This window comes from Nerophis ophidion, linkage group LG24, assembly GCF_033978795.1.
Source record: "Nerophis ophidion isolate RoL-2023_Sa linkage group LG24, RoL_Noph_v1.0, whole genome shotgun sequence".
NCBI classification, from domain to species: Eukaryota; Metazoa; Chordata; class Actinopteri; order Syngnathiformes; family Syngnathidae; genus Nerophis; species Nerophis ophidion.
Window position 1 is genome coordinate 25,747,115 of NC_084634.1, and position 22,598 is coordinate 25,769,712.

At 38.5% G+C, this 22,598-nt stretch overlaps 1 long non-coding RNA gene across 3 annotated transcripts; it reads right to left on the reverse strand.

The window, feature by feature from the left end:
• Positions 1 to 357: 357 nt before the first annotated feature.
• LOC133542600 (uncharacterized) lies at positions 358 to 20,276 on the reverse strand. 3 transcript variants are annotated; one of them, XR_009804197.1, is made up of 8 exons: positions 20,137 to 20,276; positions 17,198 to 17,332; positions 11,599 to 11,685; positions 10,894 to 10,992; positions 7,380 to 7,518; positions 2,190 to 2,280; positions 1,625 to 1,726; positions 358 to 698 (listed from the first exon to the last, which is right to left on the reverse strand). It is a non-coding gene; the product is annotated as an uncharacterized LOC133542600 (long non-coding RNA). The 3 variants fall into 3 exon arrangements; XR_009804196.1 differs by having other exon boundaries at positions 7,385 to 7,518; positions 17,185 to 17,332; XR_009804195.1 differs by having other exon boundaries at positions 17,185 to 17,332.
• Positions 20,277 to 22,598: the final 2,322 nt, after the last annotated feature.

A 22,598-nucleotide genomic window follows, 5' to 3' on the forward strand; every position in this document is an offset into this window, starting at 1 on the left:
CTGCGTCGGTTTGGCTCCGCACTCCAGCGCAAACTGATAAAGATTTCCGTTAAAGTGTAATTTCATTGGGTGGATGTGGCTCCGCCCACTCCACAGCCCCCGCCCCTGTCTTCCATATAAAGGCACAGGACAAAATAAACCCCGAAATACAAAAGGAGCTAAAAGCGCGGCGCTGTCACTTGGTAACAAATTGCAATCATTGAGATAACACAAACCTCCCCAAGTGTACAAAAGCACTTTTTCTTTGTTTTTCTTTTTGACTGGAGTTTGACTTAATGGACGCTGTGGGGGTGCAGGAGTGGGAAGGGGCTCCACTAGGAAATATTCAACATATGAGCTTGTCATCTTTTTTTTGTTTTGTTTTTTAATAATCCTTAAAAGAAAAATGACAGGAAACACGAGCGCTTCCCTTCAAAATAAAACTGCTGCTGAGGGAAAGTGGAAAAACATGGGGGGCGGGGTTAAGATGAAGGGGTTTTATTGTGATGAAGAAAGAGTGTCAGTGTGCAACGAGTCACGAGACGGTTAGAAGGTGGCAGACAGTTAAAGAGGGGAGATGTTTGTGTGTGCACGTGTGTTTTTCTCTGTATGTGTGTGTCGCTGCCAGTCGTTCAACTGCAGCACTTGCTCTTTCAGCCTGTGACTCCGCCCCCGCCTCTAATGTCCACATTTTTGCTGCTGGGCTCTTTTACAGGCGTCTGGAAAAAACAAAAATATCAAATGTAAAGAAATCGACTCCAATAAATGTACTCTGTACTTTTGCTTTAAACCCAGGATTGTGCTAATAAATATGACCAGTAGGTGGCGCCAATTCCTCAAACGCTTCAATTATTTTCAGGGGATGTTGTCCAACCTGCAGTAATCCAACTGTCACATTAAAGGCCTACTGAAACCCACTACTACCGACCACGCAGTCTGATAGTTTATATATCAATGATGAAATATTAACATTGCAACACATGCCAATATGGCCTTTTTAGTTTATTAAATTGCAATTTTAAATTTCCCGCGAGTTTCTTGTTGAAAACGTCGCGGAATGATAACGCGTGTACGCGTGGCGTCACGGACAGCCACACCTGCTCTACATCACAGGTTGTGCTTTGTTTTTCAGGATCTGCATCAAAACAACGTTAGTCAAAGATCTACAGTAAGACAGGAGGTGCTTTAGGCTCATTTGCAAAAAATGCCAGTCAAAGATTTGAAAGGTGTAGATTCCCAAAAACAGCAGAGTTCTCTCTTTTTATATGGAAGATCTTTGACCAGCCAAGATTCCCCAAAACAGCAGAGTGCTTCTTTCATATGTAAATCTTATGTCGTCAAATATTTCCCTAATAATAGAAGCAGATTCCAAAAAACAGCAGAATGCTCCTTTTCATATTGAAAATCTTTGGCATTTTTTGCAGATGATCCTTAAAAACAGCTCCTGTGGTATAGTAGATCTAGTGTTTGGCGTGGCAGTGTGTACCTTTAGACTTGTATAAAATGTTTTAATTGTGACTGTATTAGCCAGACAAACCAAAGAGGAATATTAATAAGTAATTTTAGGAAATATTAGTAAACTTGGTACAAATTAATTGAACATAACAGCGATTCAAATATAAGAAGAAGGTCAAAGTTCACGCACCTTTTTGAGGATGTCTTCTGCTAATGTGAGGAAAGCGTTCTCGATGTTGATGTTAGCTTTGGCGCTTGTCTCGAAAAACCTAATGCCGTGCTCTCTCGCAATCTGAGGAAGAAGCAGGAGAGTGGCTAAGAACAAGCTGCTGGCAGTGAAAATGGCTCCCTGTCTAAAAATAAAAATGTGTGATCTCCCGTGTGGCGAAGAGATCGGGTATCACTGGACCCCAGAAGCAACGATCACTATGTTAGATGAGAACAGTCCTAGGACTTATCAAAAGTCAAGAATCCCTGTTTGCTTTTAAATAACAGTTTGTCACGGCAACCTATGGACACACACACAGCCAGGACACATCTCATATTGCGGAAACACAAACAGTGTGTAGTGCGTGTAGAAACGTCTTGTTGATTTTAAGGCATGGTGTCATAACACAGATGCAGCATGTCCACGTCAGTAAAAAAAACTACACTTGCAAATGTAGCCTGATAATAAAACAATAACTAGTTGTCTTACTTAAACTTAGAACACACATCTAAGTAATAAAAATGTGTGGTCCGCGTCAGCATCTTACCTGCTCTCCCTTGGCTTTTGGTACAACCCTCTTATCTTCCATGTCACACTTGTTGCCTAGTAGCATTCTCTCAACCTCCGTCGTTCGCATGCTGCAAAAAATAAAAGAAAAACAATGTTACATTTACTTAAAGGCCTACTGAAACCCACTGCTACCCACCACGCAGTCTGATAGTTTATATATCAATGATGAAATATTAACATTGCAACACATGCTAATACAGCCTTTTTAGTTTACTATATTAAAATTTTAAATTTCCCGGGAGTTTCGTCTTCGAAACGTTGTGTAACGATGACGCGTACGGAAGACGTCACGGGTTTTTAGGAAGTATGAGCGCTGCGCACACACACAGCTATAAGTCGTCTGCTTTAACGGCATAATTATACAGTTTTTTGGACGTCTGCGTTGCTGAATCTTTTGCAATTTGTTCAATTAATATTGGAGAAGTCACAGTAGAATGATGGAGTTGGGAAACTTTAGCCTTTAGCCACACAAACACACGGTGATTCCTTGTTTAAGATTCCTGGAGGTGAAACTTTCCTATGCATCAGAGCGCGGTCAAGAGAACATGGATCCCGACCACATGTCAACCAGCAGGTTTCGGTGAGAAAATTGTGGTTACAAAGTCAGTTTTTACCGGAGAAAAGCTGAGCTTGTGCCGTCCATAGCTGCAGTCAACTCCCCTGATACACTGCGCGTCAAGACACCCGTGGAGACACCCTTCCGACTATCAGGTAATATTAAACTCACTAAAACACTAGAAACACAATAGAAAGATAAGGTATTTCCCAGAATTAACCTAGTAAATGTGTCTAAAAACATCGGAATCTGTCCCAATGCAATTGCGGTTTTTTGTAACCTTTTTTTTTTCTAGTCCTTCGCTATCAATATCCTCAAACACAAATCTTTTATCCTCGCTCAAATTAATGGAGAAATTGTCGTTTTCTCGGTCCGAATATCACTTTTTGTTGGAGGCTCCCATTAAAAACAATGTGAATATGTGAGGAGCCATCAAACATGTGACGTCATCGTCTGTCAGGCTTTACTATGGAACAGAGATGTCAAGCGAACGTGGTTGGATTGGACCACACACACAAAGTACAGTGTACTATGCAGCGACCATTTCGAAAGATCGTGTTTCGAATAGGGTCCCTTGCGAAGGGCAAAGATGGGCATTGCCAACACCCGTCAACTGGTGCTGAAAAAAGGTGCGGGGCTGACCTTCAGGTTGTACAAGTACGACCATATAATCTCACTAAAACACTAGTAACACAATAAGCAGATAAGGGATTTTCCAGAATTATCCTAGTAAATGTGTCTAATAACATCTGAATCGCTCCCACTGCCCTCGTCTATTTTTTTCCCTCCCTAGTCCTTCACTCTCATTTTCCTCATCTACGAATCTTTCATCCTAGCTCAAATTATTGGGGAAATCGTCGCTTTCTCGGTCCGAATCTCTCTCGCTGCTGGTGGCCATGATTGTAAACAATGTGAGGATGTAAGGAGCTCCACAACCCGTGACGTCACGCGTATATCCTCTGCTACTTCCGGTACAGGCAAGGCTTTTTTATTAGCGACCAAAAGTTGCAAACTTTATCGTCGATATTCTCTATTAAATCTTTTCAGCAAAAATATGGCAATATCGCAAAATGATCAAGTATGACACATAGAATGGACCTGTTATCCCCGTTTAAATAAGAAAATTTCATTTCAGTAGGCCTTTAATATGCAACATTAAAATATTAACAATGTTCACTAGAGGCAAGTTGTGACATCCCCAAGACTGGTGGTAGCAGAAGGGGGGCTTGGAAGCAGGGAAGGAGGGATCCAAGCGATTCCGTCACCCACCCTGTCCAATATTCGCTCCAAGGAACCACAAAATAAACCTTCTGAGGACTACACAACTACAGGAAACATGGCTGATGAGTTAAGCAATCAACAAGCTTAGCTGTTTTTTCTGGCGTATTATTGCTGTGAGAAGCAGCTTTTTCTTTGGCCACTTCAGTTTGTAAGAGAATTGTCCATCTGTTAGATAGCAAGCTAATTCCTGGTATATGAGGGTGACCTCTAAAACTTTGTGATGTCACAGATTATTCTCTTACCGTGCTCATCAGAGATGAACGACATGACCTCAAATTTATATCCCGATACATATCACATCCTCCTGAGATAACTACTGTATATACAGTAAATCACAATATATTATTTGGTATTTAAATGGTAACACAATCATTTCAAAATGAGTTAAAAAGGCTCCTAATTTGGCTGCCGATGTAACATTAAATCATTCTGTATTAGTTAGTCAAAACTATTATTAATCTACTTGCTAATTTACTGTTAATAGTTGGCTACTTTTTAGTGTAACATGTTTCTATCTACACTTCTGTTAAAATGTAATCAGCCTGTATTCTTCAGTTGTTTGGTTAATTCAAAAAAATTGGGTATTAATACAATACCCAATAGTTACAGGGGCATTATCGGTCTATGTTATTTTAGTATCAATCCTGATATTAAAATAATTCTAAAATTATTGATTTATTTAATTTTTCATCACAATTATAATCAGAATCAGATAAAAACATAGAATGGTGGTGTAATAATCTAAATTAAATATTTAAAGTATGTCCTACTATTGGCCCGTCTTCCGCCCGAATGCAACTGAGATAGGCTCCAGCACCCCCCACAACCCTGAAAGGGAGAAGCGGTAGAAAATGGATGAATGGATGGGTCAGATTTAAATCCTTTGGTTTTTGCCCTTAAAGTCCTCCTGTGTCCAGGGACTTTTAAGAGTTTGTAATCGATAACAAAAACAACAAAAGATTTTGTGAGAATAAAAATTTTTATCAAAATAAAAGGCTTTCCCACAGATTGCCAACATATGACATTACATAATTAGCAAAATATGAGATGATTTATTTTTCAAAGGCAAAAAACAGTGGTATTAGTAATTAGTTTTAAAATATGTATTTTTCTTACGGTACATCATATCGTTTTGGTCTATTTTGTCAATTCTTGATGCTTTTTGTACAATGAAGTTTGTTGAGAATTTTTCAAATATCTAAAGACTTCTCCAATCATTTTAGTGATATTTTCCTTTGGAAAAATCACTAGCAAAAAATCTAGCATCTTTTTCTGGTGTTATTGGAGACTGTACTCCTGTTTGGAGGCTATTTACTTCTGTCGCTGCATGTCTGTGACAAACAGCGAGAGCTGCAGCAAAACTGGCGTCAAAGTTGCTTTGCGTTGCTGCTTCAACTGCATTTTCTCACCTTAAAAAGCGGCAATTGTCCTCTTAATATTTGCACATGGTACATTTTGTAGATCGCTGTCCGCAAGTATATTTTGGATATATCAGTACTTCCACTTCGTAGACATGCCACCGCTCCAGACAATCACGTGCATATTGCTTACATCATCACAACTTCTGGTTTCGGCAGCGCTATTTCTGTGATTAAGGTCTTTTTTCTGAATGTTTGTTACATCGCTAGTCCATCGTGCACTACTAATAGGTAATATGTATACAATGTTTTACTTTAATTTGTATTCATGTAAAAAAAAACCTGATTTTGAAAGGTGCAGCGGCTTTTATTCTGCCGTGGCGGGTTACCCCGATCAATTACCGTATTTTTCGGAGTACAATTCGCACCATAGTATAAATCGCACCTGCCGAAAATGCATAAAAAAGAAGGAAAAAAACATATACGTCGCACTGGTATAAGTCGCATTTTTGGGGGAAATTTATTAGATAAAATCCAACAAGAACAGACATTTGAAAGGCAATTTAAAATAAATAAAGAATAGTGAACAACAGGCTATTATATGACATATAAATAACCAACTGAGAACTTTCATGCTTTTCAATGAACTAGAGGAAAATGTCTACCTTGGATTGGAAGTCAGCTGGCAGTTTTTGGCACATTGTTGTCCTTGCTCCGATAGAGAAGCGATTGCGTTGCATAAAGCGGTAACACCAAGAAGATCCTCCCGCAAAGTCTTTTAAATTCATCTTCTTAGCAACTACCTGGGCGTGGAGACGCAACCGTACGGTTGACAAGCTTCTCCCGGCAGCACGTTGTTCAAGCACCCATTTGTGAATTCGTTCCTCGAGCTGTGGCCACCTAGCTTTTTGCCCGCAATTAGCTTTTTTAGTTTTCTTCATTTCAGTAATAGTAGTCTCTGCTTTTCGCCAGTCCCTTACTACTCCAAACTTTCTTTCTGCTGCTCGATTGCCGTTTCCTGGTGCGTATTTCACTACTTCCAGCTTGTAACCTGCAGTATATGCTTTCCTTTTCGGTGCCATTTTTGTTCAGCCGTTTGTTTTTATAAGTTACCGCCAATGTACCGTAGCAGGTAGCGTCTTCTTTCCAACAATGCACTTCTGCCATGACCCGCCTCTGTCGAATTTTCATTGGTTGACGTGTGTGACGATTGCTGGAGCATCGTCTTTTCCCAAAATGCATTTCTGCCATGACCCGCGTCCGCCAAATTTTCATTGTTTAACGTGTGTGTGTGACGATTGCTGACATCCGGCTAGTCTCATACGTGAATGAGATAAATAATATTTGATATTTTACAGTAATGTGTTAATAATTTCACACATAAGTCACTCCGGAGTATACGTCGCACCCCCGGCCAAACTATGAAAAAAACTGACTTATATTCCGAAAAATACGGTACATGTGGGGAAAACCCTGAATTACTGTCGTATCCACCATCTGCTGATACTATACTTGGTAACGTTACTGTCGATAGTTGTATCAATTGACCCACCTCTGTTTACATTCAACAGCTCAAAATTACCGGTTAGTTCATCCTCCTACAGTGTAGTGTAGATTGATTAGCCATCTCTCGTCCTCCAGTGATAGTAAGACTTTTAAGAAACGTTATTTGCCGCCATAGAGTTGAGGATTGCTGACTTAGATGTGGCTTTGCACTATTGAGAGATGTTAACCGCTAGCGAGGACATTACACTCGTTCGCCTGTTGTGGTCAAATTTGCGGGGCACAGCTAAATGGTGTCGACATGCATTATGACGATAAAATGATAGTATTAAAAGCTTTATCGTTGGCCAAATTGATATAATTTATATGGCGCAGCCCTATTCTTCTGTGACAATCTATATTAGGTAGGTGTTTTGATACATCTCTTTTATTGGGTGTTATGGTATATGTTTGTGTGTTTGAGTCTCACTTCACCAATGTTGCGCAGCCACTTGCTGATGTTTTCAAAGATTTCGGCGTTGGTGATGTCATAGACCAGCATGATGCCCATGGCGCCTCTGTAGTAGGAAGTGGTGATGGTGTGGAACCGTTCCTGGCCCGCTGTGTCCCTACACAAACACGGACGACAAAGTTCCATTAATTTCACTCAATTTGTTTGTTCTTTACTTGCATCCCGTAAACAAATATGTGATGCATCACTTGCCAAAAAGGAATGGGACATTTCCTGTGGCTATAATGGCTTTGTGTCACAGGCTATCAGTCTGATTTGCTTGGCACACATTTCTACATAAAGCAGGGACACACAAGAGCGCCACAGCATGATTCAAACTAAAAATAGAGGCTTGTTTGCCCATTAACTTGTTTTATGGGGTAATACATAAGTGTGGCTAAATCATTTATGTACGCTTCATAAAGAAAAATACAACACATTAGCGCTTTATTGCTGATAGATAACTACGTATACTGGGACTTCTTACTCCTTTCAACTTTGGACATGTAGAACTATTATCCATGCAATTTACACTTAATGCATTCCAAATATGTCCTACATTATCTTAATGACTGTAATGACATCAGGGGCGGATGATAACGGTCATACAGTATAATAACAAATACAAATCAGATAGAATAATCTCTTCACATTCCAGTAATGCCTTACTGTATTAACACTGAGCCGAACTAAATCACGTTGAAACTTGTACACACAAAACGGCGGCCAATGCCACACACACACACACACACACACACACACACACACACACACACACACACACACACACACACACACACACACACACAGTCTACACTAGCATGCCTGGGAGATGGAAACAGTCAACATTCATCCATTGCCACCTACAAGAAGAGGCAACCAAGCAGGCTTACACAATAATCAAAACAGCATTAATGTTTGTGCTTTTTTCCCATAATTGTCACGTTCTTCTCATGATGAAGTATTACAAGATCATTTCATGGGGATTAAAATGTGATGAAACATCAACATAAGTGTCAGTGTTTGAGACAAGTGTGTAGTCACGTAGAGAACTGAAACAATGATCCAAAGTAAAAAAGAAAGAAATGTCAAGCAGAATTGATACACATATCAATGAAGAGTTCTCCTTTTCACTTCTTCCACCTTACTATTATTGCATGGATGTCATCTATTTTCAAAAAGACAAAAGATAATGGCGCATTATATTGACTAAATATCCACAAACACATCTTAAAGTAGGGCTGGGCAATGTATCGTATATATCGTAGGTTTGTCTATGTGCGATATAGAAAATGACTATATCGTAATATTCGATTATGTGTTCTCACACCGTTGCTTTACGCTGCAAGCATTACATTACTGGCGTTTCTCACTCCTTCTCGTCTCTCATTCTTACAGATAATGAAAACAAGCACGCTTTCTTACATACGTCACATACTCTCGCGAGTCTAGCATCATGGCTCTTGCCGATTAGAGAGGTAGCAGCATGGCTAACGTTAGCTTAGCCAGGTCGAGCGAGCGGAGCTTGTGACAATACAAGAGAGAGATGGTGCGAAACTTATCACAAATGGAGGAAGAACAATAAATGCCCAACATAAAGAGCAGGGGGTCCATCATCTGGCGGTGGTTTGGCTTCAAGTGGGAAGATATTCAGCAGACAACAACAATATGCTGTTCAATGTACTGTATGTACTATGATGATTAACCTGAGTGATGACTGTATTATGCTGATAGTATATATTTGTACCACGAATTGATTAAGGTGGACCCCGACTTAAATAAGTTGAAAAACTTATTCGAGTGTTACCATTTAGTGGTTAATTGTACGGAATATGTACTCTACTGCGCAATCTACTAATAAAAGTATCAATCAATCAATGCAAAGTATGCAGCAGAAGTGTTACTACAAAAAGGTAGCAACACTATCAATTTGTTCTTTCATTTAAAAAGTCACTCGTGAGAGAATGAAAAGTATTTAATAAATACAGTTTTGGTCAATTGACTTAGTTGTGATTTCGCTCTCAGCATGAAAGTTTAAAATGAGCATATATTAATGCAGCATTAAGAAGAATGTTTTAATGTAGACACATAGAATCATCAAACTGCTGTGATTATATGCATCAAGTGTTCATTCAAGGCCAAGGCAAAATATCGTAATATATATCGTATATCGCGATATGGCATAAAAATATTGCGATATTAATAAAAGCCAATATCGCCCAGTCCTACCGTGACGTCACGCGCACATCGTCTGCTACTTCCGGTACAAGCAAGGCTTTTTTATTAGCGACCAAAAGTTACAAACTTTATCGTTGATGTTCTCTACTAAATCCTTTCAGCAAAAATATGGCAATATCGCGAAATGATCAAGTATGACACATAGAATGGACCTGTAAGCCCCGTTTGAATAAGAAAATCTCATTTCAGTAGGCCTTTAACTTCTATATGTGAAAGTTATTTGAATGAGTCTTACCATAATTTTTTACGTTAACATACCAGGCACGTTCTCAGGTGGTTATTAATGCATCATATAATGTACAATTATTTAGCCTGTTGTTCACTATTCTTTATTTACTTTAAATTGCCTTTCAAATGTCTATTCTTGGTGTTGGATTTTATCAAATACATTTTCCCCAAAAATGGGACTTATACTCCAGTGCGATGTATAAACGTTTTTTTCCCTTCCTTATTATGCATTTTCGGCCGGTGCGACCTATACTCCGGAGTGAATTATAATTCGAAAAAAACGGTAATTGATTATGTGACACTTGTTAATTGTTAGCGTGTTAATGTTAGTTGTGTTTCAGCGTATTAGTTATTAATTTCACGCTGTAACGTAGCATGAAATTATTATATAAAGGTATAGCGATACTGTCCCAAATACGTATGGCTTTTTAAAATACCGGTAAATCCCGCAGCTCTAATTTGACGTCACCCTTGTTTTTGTTCTAAGTTCAAAATTACATCCAACCATGAGCATGGACGTCATATTAAGCAGCAGCTGTGGAAGTAAATATCACTCCAACATATAAATATGGAGTCTTTCTTCCGCCGTATGATGTTGATATTTCAATTTATCCGAACCTCCAAAGTTATTGAGAAAAAAAACTAACATTCATCAATGGAGTAAATGTAAGGTTAAGTGCATGTGCAGCTTAATGAAGCTCAGCGTAGAGAAGGTCTACCTGCTGTTTCCACTCAAAAAAGGAGATGGACACTTGAAGGTCTTCTCTAACCACAGCCAGCACACCATGAATTGATTAACGTGGACCCTGACTTAAACAAGTTGAAAAACTTATTCGGGTGTTACCATTTAGTGGTCAATTGTGCGGAATATGTACTGACAATATCGCGAAATGATCAAGTATGACACATAGTAGACACAATCTACTAATAAAAGTATCACTCAATCAATCAATCACTCAAACAGTCTCACATGTGATGTCAGAAAGGCACCAATGCCATCCTGACACAAAGATAAGAAAATACCAACACTATTGTGATGTCTCCAAGTAGCAGAGTGAAGGCTAATGGCTGATGTCCTGCCACTGAATGCAGAATATTCTTCTTGGAGCGATTCAGTGATGACATCCTGTAAATACATGAATATAATTAATTAACACATTTATTTTAATTTCCTAAATACATCAGAGTAGATGCAAAGTTAGTTAACTTTAGGGCTGCGCATCTCCATTTAGTTAGATTGTTTAAAAACATTTACTTTAAAAAGGTCTACTATGATAACCATTGGGGAGGAGGAATGGACCGATAGATGATGTAACCCCAAAATAATCTGCTCATCATGCATTGATTTGTACTTGCACAAGCTAGACCTAACATTGGTGGAGGTGGCCTAGCTAGGGCGGTACAGCTCGGCCGTGCCAGCAACTTGAGGGTCGCAGGTTCGATCCCCGCTTCCGCCATCCTAGTCACTGCCATTGTGTCCTTGGGCAAGACACTTTACCCACCTGCTCCCAGTGCCACCCACACTGGTCTAAATGTAACTTAGATATTGGGTTTCACTATGTAAAGCGCTTTGAGTCACTAGAGAAAAAGGGCTATATAAATATAATTCACTTCATTTCACAAACAGGCTGAATTTTTGGGTAGCTATGACTAATGTTGCTAATTAATTGTTGCTGTACTGTTTTGTACAATAAAATGAAAAAAGGGCCATTATAATAGAGTATAATTCTACCTGGTAAGTGTTCTTTCATTCAGTAGTTGGCTCCCCAAGGTACTTTATCAAGCAGCAGATGACGTCTGGTCTACTTTCAACATGTTCCTATAAAAAGCAATAAAATACATTAATGTATTCTCAATGGTTTATTCTTTGCACGGTCATGGTGACCTGAACCGTGTCCAAGCTGACTCAAAGGTCCTCAGTTTGGATGCTTACTTATCTGTGTGCAGAGGTGGGTAGAGTAGCCAGAAATTGTACTCAAGTAAGAGTACTGTTACTTTAGATATGTATTACTCAAGTAAAAGTAAGGAGTAGTCACCCAAGTATTTACCTGAGTAAAAGTAAAAAGTATGTTGAGAAAAAACTACAAGTACTGAGTAACCTGTTTGTTTAATGATGACGGCAACAAGTTATGTACAAAAACATAAAAATAGCAATGAACAAATTCAGAGCCAGCAATATCTCTTAAGCAACTAAAACAATAATATGTATTAAATAATATATATTTGGTTTTACACTGTATTAAAAAAAATGTGAAAATGAATTTTACCTTTGCAACCTCATGATACTATTGGCTAAGTTTTATATTCATGAATGTAAGTTTCTCAATACCCGACCTGTTTTTTTGCCTTTAAAAAAGGTTTAGAACTCTACATTAAAACACTCTACCTCTAACAACTAAAAAGCTATGAAAACGATGATGCTGTGTTCCAAATTTAAGTTATTTACTGAGATTGAGTGAGCTTATGGCTTTGCACTTTGTTTATTTATTTTTATATATCTTTTTTGCATTCTATTTTAGTTACTTTGAATTTACAACCCCCTGGTGCTGGTTTGTACGTTTTTTATACTGTTTTGTACTTACTTTGATTATTATTTTCTACTGTTTGCAAATGTTGAAATTTATAAATAAAGGTTTATAAAAAAAATGTTTAAAAAGTGTGCAGTTAATCATTTGACCACCTGGCTCTGTTTGATTGGTGAAACGGAGTCAAACGTCACCAGTGACTGCATTTGATTGGTGAAACGCAGGCATGTGATAAGATCCTACTTTGAAGGTCTGTCTGACAAACCAAAATAAAGCGTGCATTGACAAATCGATAAAAATCAGTAGCGAACTGAAAGTAGATAAATGGAGCGTTTCTTCTCTATAAATATACTCAAGTAAAAGTATGTTGCATTAAAACTACTATTGGAAGAAAAATGTATCCCAAAAGTTACTCAAGTAGATGTAGCGGAGTAAATGTAGCGTGTTACTACCCATCTCTGTCTGTGTGTCCTGTGAAGGACTGGTAACAGTCCAGAGTGGACCCTGCCTTTCACCTGAAGTCAGCTGGGATAGGCTCCATCTCCCTGCAAGCCTAACAGGATAAAGAGTAGAAAAAGGATGCAACAAAATAACGATTTTTCAAAACTATAATTGAAATAATGCTATCAATCAAATCCAATGTAATCAACAAATGTTGGTACATTTTTAAGTTATATGTTTTTTTGTCCTGAACATCTTCTCCAACTATAGTCTGTAAAATTTAAGTATCGTGGTTTACTCCTGCTGTTATGTTGTCAAGTTCCTCTCTGAAAAAGATGGTAACATCAATAATCTCAATTCAGCAGTACTATCCAGCAGCCCTGAAAAAACGCACTGCAGTAAGTGTAAAATGTTCACTAATTTTCAGTCCCTTCAGGATTTAGCAGGCTTTTTTGGTGGTTTAAAATTCCTGTGATTTGCGACAACTTTTTAAAAAAGTTACGGCAAAATTGCGATGCTATTGTTTTCGAATAACATTAAAGCGACTTGTGATTTTATGAATTTATTATCAATGTTTTAAGTGTTCCTTGAAACATAAACCTCAAAAGGCACATGATTGCAACAATTGGAAAATTACTTTATTGTACTCATTTCATACCAAGCAGTAGAGGCGGGGGAAACAACGGATTTTTAGATGCATCGCAACATGGACGATTATAGAATGATTAGTAAACATCAATAATCAATCTATTTATTTATTGTAAATAAAGTATTGCAGAACGTTCTCAAATTTGGCTGACTTCAGCGAGCCACCTCATCAAAAAATCCAAGCAGCTTTTTTACTAACAGGCAATTATGGTTTAGTTTTACACAGATTTTCAGTAATTTAGCACGTGGGAATTATTTTAACTGTCTTTTCAATTCCAGATGAATGTTGTTTTTTTTAACGTTGCAAGTGGTAAACACTTATTTGGTGAATCGAAAAAAAAAATGTAAAAGTGCATCAAGTACATAAATTAAAGACGCATAAATACTCTATTTTTAATGGAATCGTAAGGTGCCCGGATTCCCACCTCTGCCAAGCAGACCAAAAGTAGTCACAAGCAGCAAAAATCCACAAGCAAGGAAAATCACATATTCAGATATTAGTCAAATTCTCATAATGTTTTGATTAAAGGCCTACTGAAACCCACAAACTACCGACCACGCAGTCTGATAGTTTATACATCAATAGTGGAATATTAACATTGCAACACATGCCAATACTGCCAGTTTAGTTTACCAAATAGCAATTTTAAATTTCCCGCGAAGTGTCCTGTTGAAAATGTCGCGGGATGATGACGCGTGCGAGTGATGTCACGGACTGTCAGGAAATATTTTCGCTACACGACTCGCGGCTAAAAGTCGTCTGCTTTAACCGCAACACGTCACGTGTTTTTAAGAAGTATGAGCGCTGCGCACACACACAGCTATAAGTCGTCTGCTTTAAAGGCATAATTGTACAGTTTTTGGGACATCTGTGTTGCTGAATCTTGTGCAATTTGTTCAATTAATATTGGAGAAGTCAAAGTAGAAAGATGGAGTTGGGAAGCTTTAGCCTTTAGCCACACAAACACACAGTGATTCCTTGTTTAAAATTCCCTGAGGTGAAACTTTACTATGGATCAGAGCGGTCAAGCAAACATGGATCCCGACCAAATGTCAACCAGCAGTTTTCGGTGAGAAAATTGTGGTAAAAAAATCACCTCTTACCGGAGATCAGCTGGGCTTGCGCCGTCCATACAGCTGCTGTCGACTTGCCTCAGACATTGGCCTCAAGACACCCGTGGACACACCCCTCCGACTATCAGGTACTATTTAACTCACTAAAACCCTAGCAACACAATAGAACGATAAGGGATTTCCCAGAATTATCCTAGTAAATGTGTCTAAAAACATCTGAATCCGTCCCAATGCAATCGTCTTTTTTTTTTTTTTTTAACTTGATTTTTTTTTTTTCTATTCTTTCGCTATCAATATCCTCAAACACGAATCTTTTATCCTCGCTCAAATTAATGGGGAAATTGTCATTTTCTCGGTCCGAATAGCTCTCACTGCTGGTGGCTCCCATTAAAAACAATGCAAAAATGTGTGGAGCCCTGCAACTCGTGACGTCAAGCGCACATACTTCCGGTAAAGGCAGGGCTTTTCTATTAGCGACCAAAAGTTGTGAACTTTATCGTCGATGTTCTCTACTAAATCCTTTCAGCAAAAATATGGCAATATCGCGAAATGATCAAGTATGACACATAGAATGGACCTGATATTTCCGTTTAAATAAGGAAATCTCATTTCAGTAGGCCTTTAATTATAAGTACTATTAGTAATAATTATTCTTTATCATCTACTGTCTGGTCTGTCGTCCACAAGTCACAGATATTTGCCGTGTTCATTTTACGCACGATAAGTGTTTGTCAGTCTTCAACATTCATTTATGTTCCTACACATTTACTTCTGCACAGTAACAGCATTTGTGAACTTTTGAGAGCGATCTATATCAGTAATTATAGTTGGTAAATGAGCAGGCTTGGGCGATATTAACCTAACTCTCGCCAGATCTTTGTAGTTTGCCGAGCTCCACACAAGGATCTAGGAGTTCTCAATAGGAGATTTATTTCAGAAGGTAAGGCCTTGTAAAAAAATAATTGTATGTGATTGGATAAACTACTTGTCCGACATCAGTTATCTTGAAAGATGTACTACTTCAACCACTCACATCGAAATCAACCCGTGACGCTGATGAGAGCGACACTGTAAAATCCAAAACAGGACAGCTGACATATTTTTAACAACAGAGCGAAAAGTGCTTCGCTAGTCTTTTAAAGGATTAACATTCGATAGATTCGACAAAACAGTTGCAATAGCAGCGAGGGCTGTGTGCCGCCATTATTGTTTGAATCAAACAGTTGCTTCGGCGATACGTCACATCTATGAAATCCAGCCCGGCGATCCAGATTGGTTCATTACCAGAAGGTAGGGCCATGTATAAAAAACCATTGTATGTGATTGGATAAACCACTTGTCCGTCATCTTGAATGACGTACTACTTCAACCACTCATATCGAAATAACCTGTGACGCTGATGAGTGACACTAGAAATCCAAACCCGGTTGAAAGAAGAGCCAAAACATCCTTGCCACCAATAAATGCCTTCAAAACAGTTATCTGTTCATCTTTTAAAGAATCAATATTCGATAGATTCGACAAAACAGTTGCAATTGCAGAATCAATGTCCGCACACGACGCAGCGAGGGTTGTGTGCCGCCATTGTTCGAATCAAACAGTTGCTTCTGCGATACATCACATCTATGAAATCACACCCAGCGATCCTGATTGGTTCATTATTCTTTGCTATCTGGAAGGAGTTTGCAATGCCTTCGAGCCCAGAGCCTTGTGTTGAACTCGGCGAACTACAAGGGTCTGGCGAGTCAGGTTAGGGCGATATGGCCTGAAAATAAAATCTCAGATTGATTTACCAAAAAAAAAAAAGGATATACGATTTCCCCTCCCTACTTTTTTAAAAGACTTCATTTAATACAAATGATAAATTAAGAGCTTTCTGGCCAGCAATACTTGTGTATTGAATAAATACTTCTGTAAATAAAAATTTAGCATTGCACGCAAATAAATAATTATCAATAAAGGGAAATTTCAAAACTTCTGTCTTGAATAAAACACTTCTGTAAATAAAATGTGCATACGTTGTATGGAAATAAATAATCGAGTAAAACATTAAGAAGACTCGGCCTGGGAGATATATCCATTTTATCAATATATTCAAGTTTTTAGGTTGCAGATGATTTTAAAAATTTAAAAAAATATATTCTCTTGCTTCGGCATACTTTTGCCACCTCTAAATAGCACCCTTGGTCAATTGGAAATTGCATTTATTGGCAGGCCTGAATAAGTCATAAAAATAACAATAATTATTGATATTGATTAATATAAAAAACTTTTATCGTTACACAGTTTTCAGCCATATCGCCGAGCCCTAATCGGTATATTTTGATGAAGACGGAAAAACATGCGTACTCGTAAACAGCGCATGCAACAACAAGTTTCCATCTGTTTTGTTGTGTAGAATGGCCTTTGACGTGTCTTGGAACGCGACAGACGGATAAACCTTGAGATCACTCGACAAATTGTTTTTTGATAAAGTATAGGGATCTATTCCACTGTATAGTTAGATTTTTTAGCTTGCATCTTCTTTTTGCAGGAAGATCTAGGCCCCTTTGCGTACTCCAACAGTTTGCGCGCTGCTGGCTGCACAACATGCCATCTTGGCTTGGTTGACCACCATTTTTTTCACTTACAAGACGAACTCACGTGACGAAATACAAGCAATTAGTATATTGGGGGTTGTGTATCGGTGTCTGCGGTGCGATGAGGTGGAGACTTGTCCAGGGTGTACACCGCCTTCCGCCCACATGCAGCTGGGATAGGCTCCAGCACCTTCCCAACCTGGAGAGGGATAAGCGGTAGAAAAATGAATGGATGGGTTAAATATTGTAAAAGCAGTAGTGTGCCGTCAGGGCCAGCAAGGCCTTCTCTGCTGGCCTAACATAAGCAGAAATCATGATCATAACTAAAGATAAAACTTTTTTTTTATTCACTTTGCCTAAATATTAATAATTATTCATATTCTCTTTGGTTTGTTGGTAGCGGAGGGTGTATATTGTAGATATTGTAGCGTCCTGGAAGAGTTAGTGCTGCAAGGGGTTCTGGGTATTTGTTCGGTTGTGTTTATGTTGTGTTACGGTGCGGTTCTTCTCCCGAAAAGTGTTAGTCATTCTTGTTTGGTGTGGGTTCACAGTGTGGCGCATATTTGTAACAGTGTTAAAGTTGTTTATACAGTCACCCCCAGTGTGACCTGAATAGCTGTTAATCAAGTATGCCTTGCATTCACTTAAGTGTGTGTAAACGCCGCACACATTGTGTGACTAGGCCAACACGCTGTTTGTATGGAGGAAAAGCGGACGAGACGACAGGTTGTAGAGGACGCTAAAGGGAGTGCCTTTAAGGCACGCCCCCAATATTGTTGTCTGGGTGGAAATCGGGAGAAATTCGGGAGAATGGTTGCCCCGGGAGATTTTCGGGAGGAGCACTGAAAGTCGGAAGTCTACAGGGAAAATCGGGAGGGTTGGCAAGTATGGTCGGAGTTTACTGAAGGCCTAGCTGGGAAACGCACGGCCCGCCACATAGTAAAGCTGACCATGCGGGTGTTTAATGACAATGGCGCTCTTATGTTAAAACTTGTATTAAACGTTCTAAACAGGCTTTTTATTGCTCCAGCTATGCAAATGTTAGACTTCCAATTATTAATTCCTACTTAGCAGGAATTAATTTACCTGGATTAGGCCCAGAACCAATTAAAAGCAATAAACAATGGTCTCTGTACACTACATTGTTTGGAGTAGAGATGTCCGATAATGGCTTTTGCGCCGATATCCCGATATTGTCCAACTCTTAATTACCAATTCCGATATCAACCGATACTGATATATACAGTAATGGAATTAACACATTATTATGCCTAATTTTGTTGTGATGCCCCGCTAGATGCGTTAAACACTGTAACAAGGTTTTCCAAAATAAATCTACTCAAGTTATGGGAAAAAAAATGCCAACATGGCACTGCCATATTTATTATTGAAGTCACAAAGTACATAATTTTTTTTAAACAGGCCTCAAAAACAGCAGCTGGAAATTTGGGACATGCGCTCCCTGAGAGAGCATGAGGACGTTGAGGTGGGCGGGGCTGAGGTGGGGGTAAGGGGGTAGCGGGGGTGTATATTGTAGCTTACCGGAAGAGTTAGTGCTGCAAGGGATCTGGGTATTTGTTCTGTTGTGTTTGTGTTGTGTTACGGTGCGGATGTTCTCCTGAAATGTGTTTGTCATTCTGATTCGGTGTGGGTTCACAGTGTGGCGCATATTTGTAACAGTGTTAAAGTCGTTTATGAGGCCACCCTCAGTGTGACCTGTATGGCTGTTGACCAAGTATGCCTTGCAATCACTTGTATGTGTGAAAAGCCATAGATATGTGATTGACCCGGCACGCAAAGGCATGAATTGATTAACGTAGACCCCGATTTAAACTAGTTGAAAAACTTATTCGGGTATTACCATTTAGTGGTGAATTGTACGAAATATGTACTGAACTGTGCAATCTACTAATAAAAGTTTTAGTCAATCAATCAATAAAAGTGCCTTTAAGGTTTATTGATGCTCTGTACTTCTCCCTACGTCCATGTACCACGCCATACAGCACTGTTTTTAAAAGTCATAAATTTTACTTTTTAAAACTGATACCGATAATTTCCGGTATCACATTTTAAAGCATTTATCGGCCGATGACATCGGACGTTCGTTATTATCGGACATCTTTGATTTGAAGTCAGTTTAATTTGGACGGGATGATTCCTGAAGCTAACCCCACATAATTTGTTGTACTTTAACCAAAAAAACGAAAGAAAAAAAAGATGTCAGTGTGGACATGTCCACCATAATAGACATGGCTGAGCTAACATTAGCAGACATGTCCAGACAGCCTGATTCCCCTCTTATCTTGCCGCCAGGCAGATTTAGAAAATAAAGTGCACTCTTTAATCCACTATCCATAACAAATTATGATTTAATTTATGTATTTTATATTATAGAGTAAGGATTCTGAAACTTCCAGAAATGATTAAATTAGACTAAGAGGAATGTACTTGTGCTGTCAGCCAAATTTCTTCCCTCCCCTCCCCCATTTACTTCCGGGGTCAGGATTAATACAGACGTTTTGTTAACGCTATATTATATAAATATAACGCTATATTATATAAATATAACGCTATATTATAAAAATAAAGACGTTTTGTTAACGCTATATTATAAAAAAAATTAAAAACAATTTACAAACACAAAATATGGGATTACGCATTTACTTCCGGGGTCACGTTTCCTCTTATGTCATCCCATAGCTTGTGTTGTAAATTGTTTTTCAATTTTTTTTAATACAGCGTTAACAAAACGTCTGTATTTTTATAATATAGCGTTATATTTTTATAATATAGCGTTAACAAAACGTCTGTATTAATCATGACCCCGGAAGTAAAAAGGGGGGGGGTTGTAAGGAGAAGAAATTTGGCGTGACAGTACCAACCAGGTGTGGTTAGCTAGCAAACAATGCAGTCAATTAGCCTGTATATTATTCTTATGTTTTACACAAACAAACACGGTTGTAAAACACATGACATGAAGATGATAAAAATGGTACTACTTACATGAAATTCCTGTTATGTCCAAGGACGCACGGACATGGAAGGAGGGCTCAAGGTGGAACCACGTGAACTGCGCTGCGTCATCAACGCTCCACATCGCGGGAAAAACGCTTTACGGCAACACACATCACTGTCGTAACACAGCAGCCCACAACTGCATAACTGCAATTTTCCAATTCTGTGCACGGGCACGTTTATTCTGCAGGTGTCTAATTCACTCATCCAAGTCAGGCTTCTTGATAACTTTTTGTCTTGAGTGAAAATCTCACCTGACGTCATCGTATGAACTTTTATTGGAGATATTATTAGCTATTCTCAAACGGTGCTGCTGCAGGTACCACAAGCACAACGTATTGTTTTGTATTCATGTTCCCGGGTGCGGCGCACTCCATAAAGAATAAAGAAAAAGCATAAGGTAAATAGTGACAGTTTTAATATTTAATAAAGATTCTTTAAGTAAACACACAAGCTTTCATTGTCTTGTATAGATTATACATGTAACCGAAGGAAAATTAACTGTGGCAAAAAAAATATTAGTAGTGTTAATCATGGAAGTATACTTACAGTGAAATAATCATAATGATTTTAGGGATTTTTTTACTATAGTATTTTAATAAGTGTTCACTCTTGCAATGTTCTGCTTAAAGACAAGCATAAAAATATCTGATACAATATTACTGAGAATTAAAAAAACCCTCCATATATAAAATGATTATAATCTATTTTAATTAATATTACAAGTTGTATTTGAATCTTGTTTTTAATATTTTTGTGCAGCACTTTGGACGCATTTTTGTTTAAATGTGCTATATAAATAAAGTGAATTGGATTGGATTGATTTTAGTCAAGGCAAAAATAAATAACATGGGATAAGTGAAAAAACAAAACATTTCTTTAAGGGAATAACAGACATTGCCTAACTTTTTCAAGTAAAAAATTGACCTAACTTCCTTCTCTAACAGATTACTTATTTTTCATTTTGCACACAGTGGGGCACAGCATTGGGTACACCGACACAATTGCATGTTAACAGATTAATCTGTTAACATACAAAGCAGAACAAAAAAAATGCTGTTTTGATTTACTCCTTCAGAAAGTTATCTGAACGAAAATATTCATTACTGTAGTTGCAGTTTGCAAGGGTGTGCATTTTTGTTTATGTGAGGAATAGAATATTAGGAACAGGAACAGACGCATGTCATTGCTGTTCAGTGTACAAACCCCTTTTCCATATGAGTTGGGAAATTGTGTTGGATGTAAATATAAACGGAATAAAATGATTTGCAAATCCTTTTCAACCCATATTCAAATGAATGCACTACAAAGACAAGATATTTGATGTTCAAACTCATAAACTTTATATTTTTGTGCAAATAATAATTAACTTATAATTTCATGGCTGCAACACGTGCCAAAGTAGTTGGGAAAGGGCATGTTCACCACTGTATTACATCACCTTTACTTTTAACAACACTAAATAAACGTTTGGGAACTGAGGAAACTAATTGTTGAAGCTTTGAAAGTGGAATTCTTTCCTATTCTTGTTTTATGGAGAGTTTCAGTTGTTCAACAGTCCAGGGTCTCTGTTGTCGTATTTTACGCTTCATAATGCGCCACACATTTTGGATGGGAGACAGGTCTGGACTGCAGGCGGGCCAGGAAAGTACCCGCACTCTTTTTTACGAAGCAACGCTGTTGTAACATGTGCTGAATCTGGCTTGGCATTGTCTTGCTGAAATAAGCAGGAGCGTCCATGAAAAAGACGGCGCTTAGATGGCAGCATATGTTGTTCCAGAACATGTATGTACCTTTCAGCATTAATGGTGCCTTCACAGATGTGTAAGTTACCCATGCCTTGGGCGCTAATGCACCCCCATACCATCACAGACGCTGGCTTTTGAACTTTGCGTCGATAAGAGTCTGGATGGTTCGTTTCCCCTTTGGTCTGGATGACACGATGTCGAATTAATTTCCAAAAACAATTTGAAATGTGGACTCGTCAGACCACAGAACACTTTTCCACTTTGCATCAGTCCATCTTAGATGATCTCGGGCTCAGAGAAGCCGGCGGCGTTTCTGGATGTTGTTGATAAATGTCTTTCGCTTTGCATAGTAGAGCTTTAACTTGCACTTACAGATGTAGCGACGAACTGTATGTAGTGACAGTGGTTTTCTGAAGTGTTCATGAGCCCATGTGGTGATATACTTTAGAGATTGATGTCGATTTTTGATACAGTGCCGTCTGAGGGATCGAAGGTCACGGTCATTCAATGTTGGTTTCCAGCCATGCCGCTTACGTGGAGTGATTTCTCCAGATTCTCTGAACCTTTTGATGATATTATGGACCATAGATGTAGAAATCCCTAAATTTCTTGCAATTGCACTTTCAGAAACGTCGTTTGACTATTTGCTCACGCAGTTGTGGACAAAGGGGTGTACCTCGCCCCATCCTTTCTTGTGAAGGA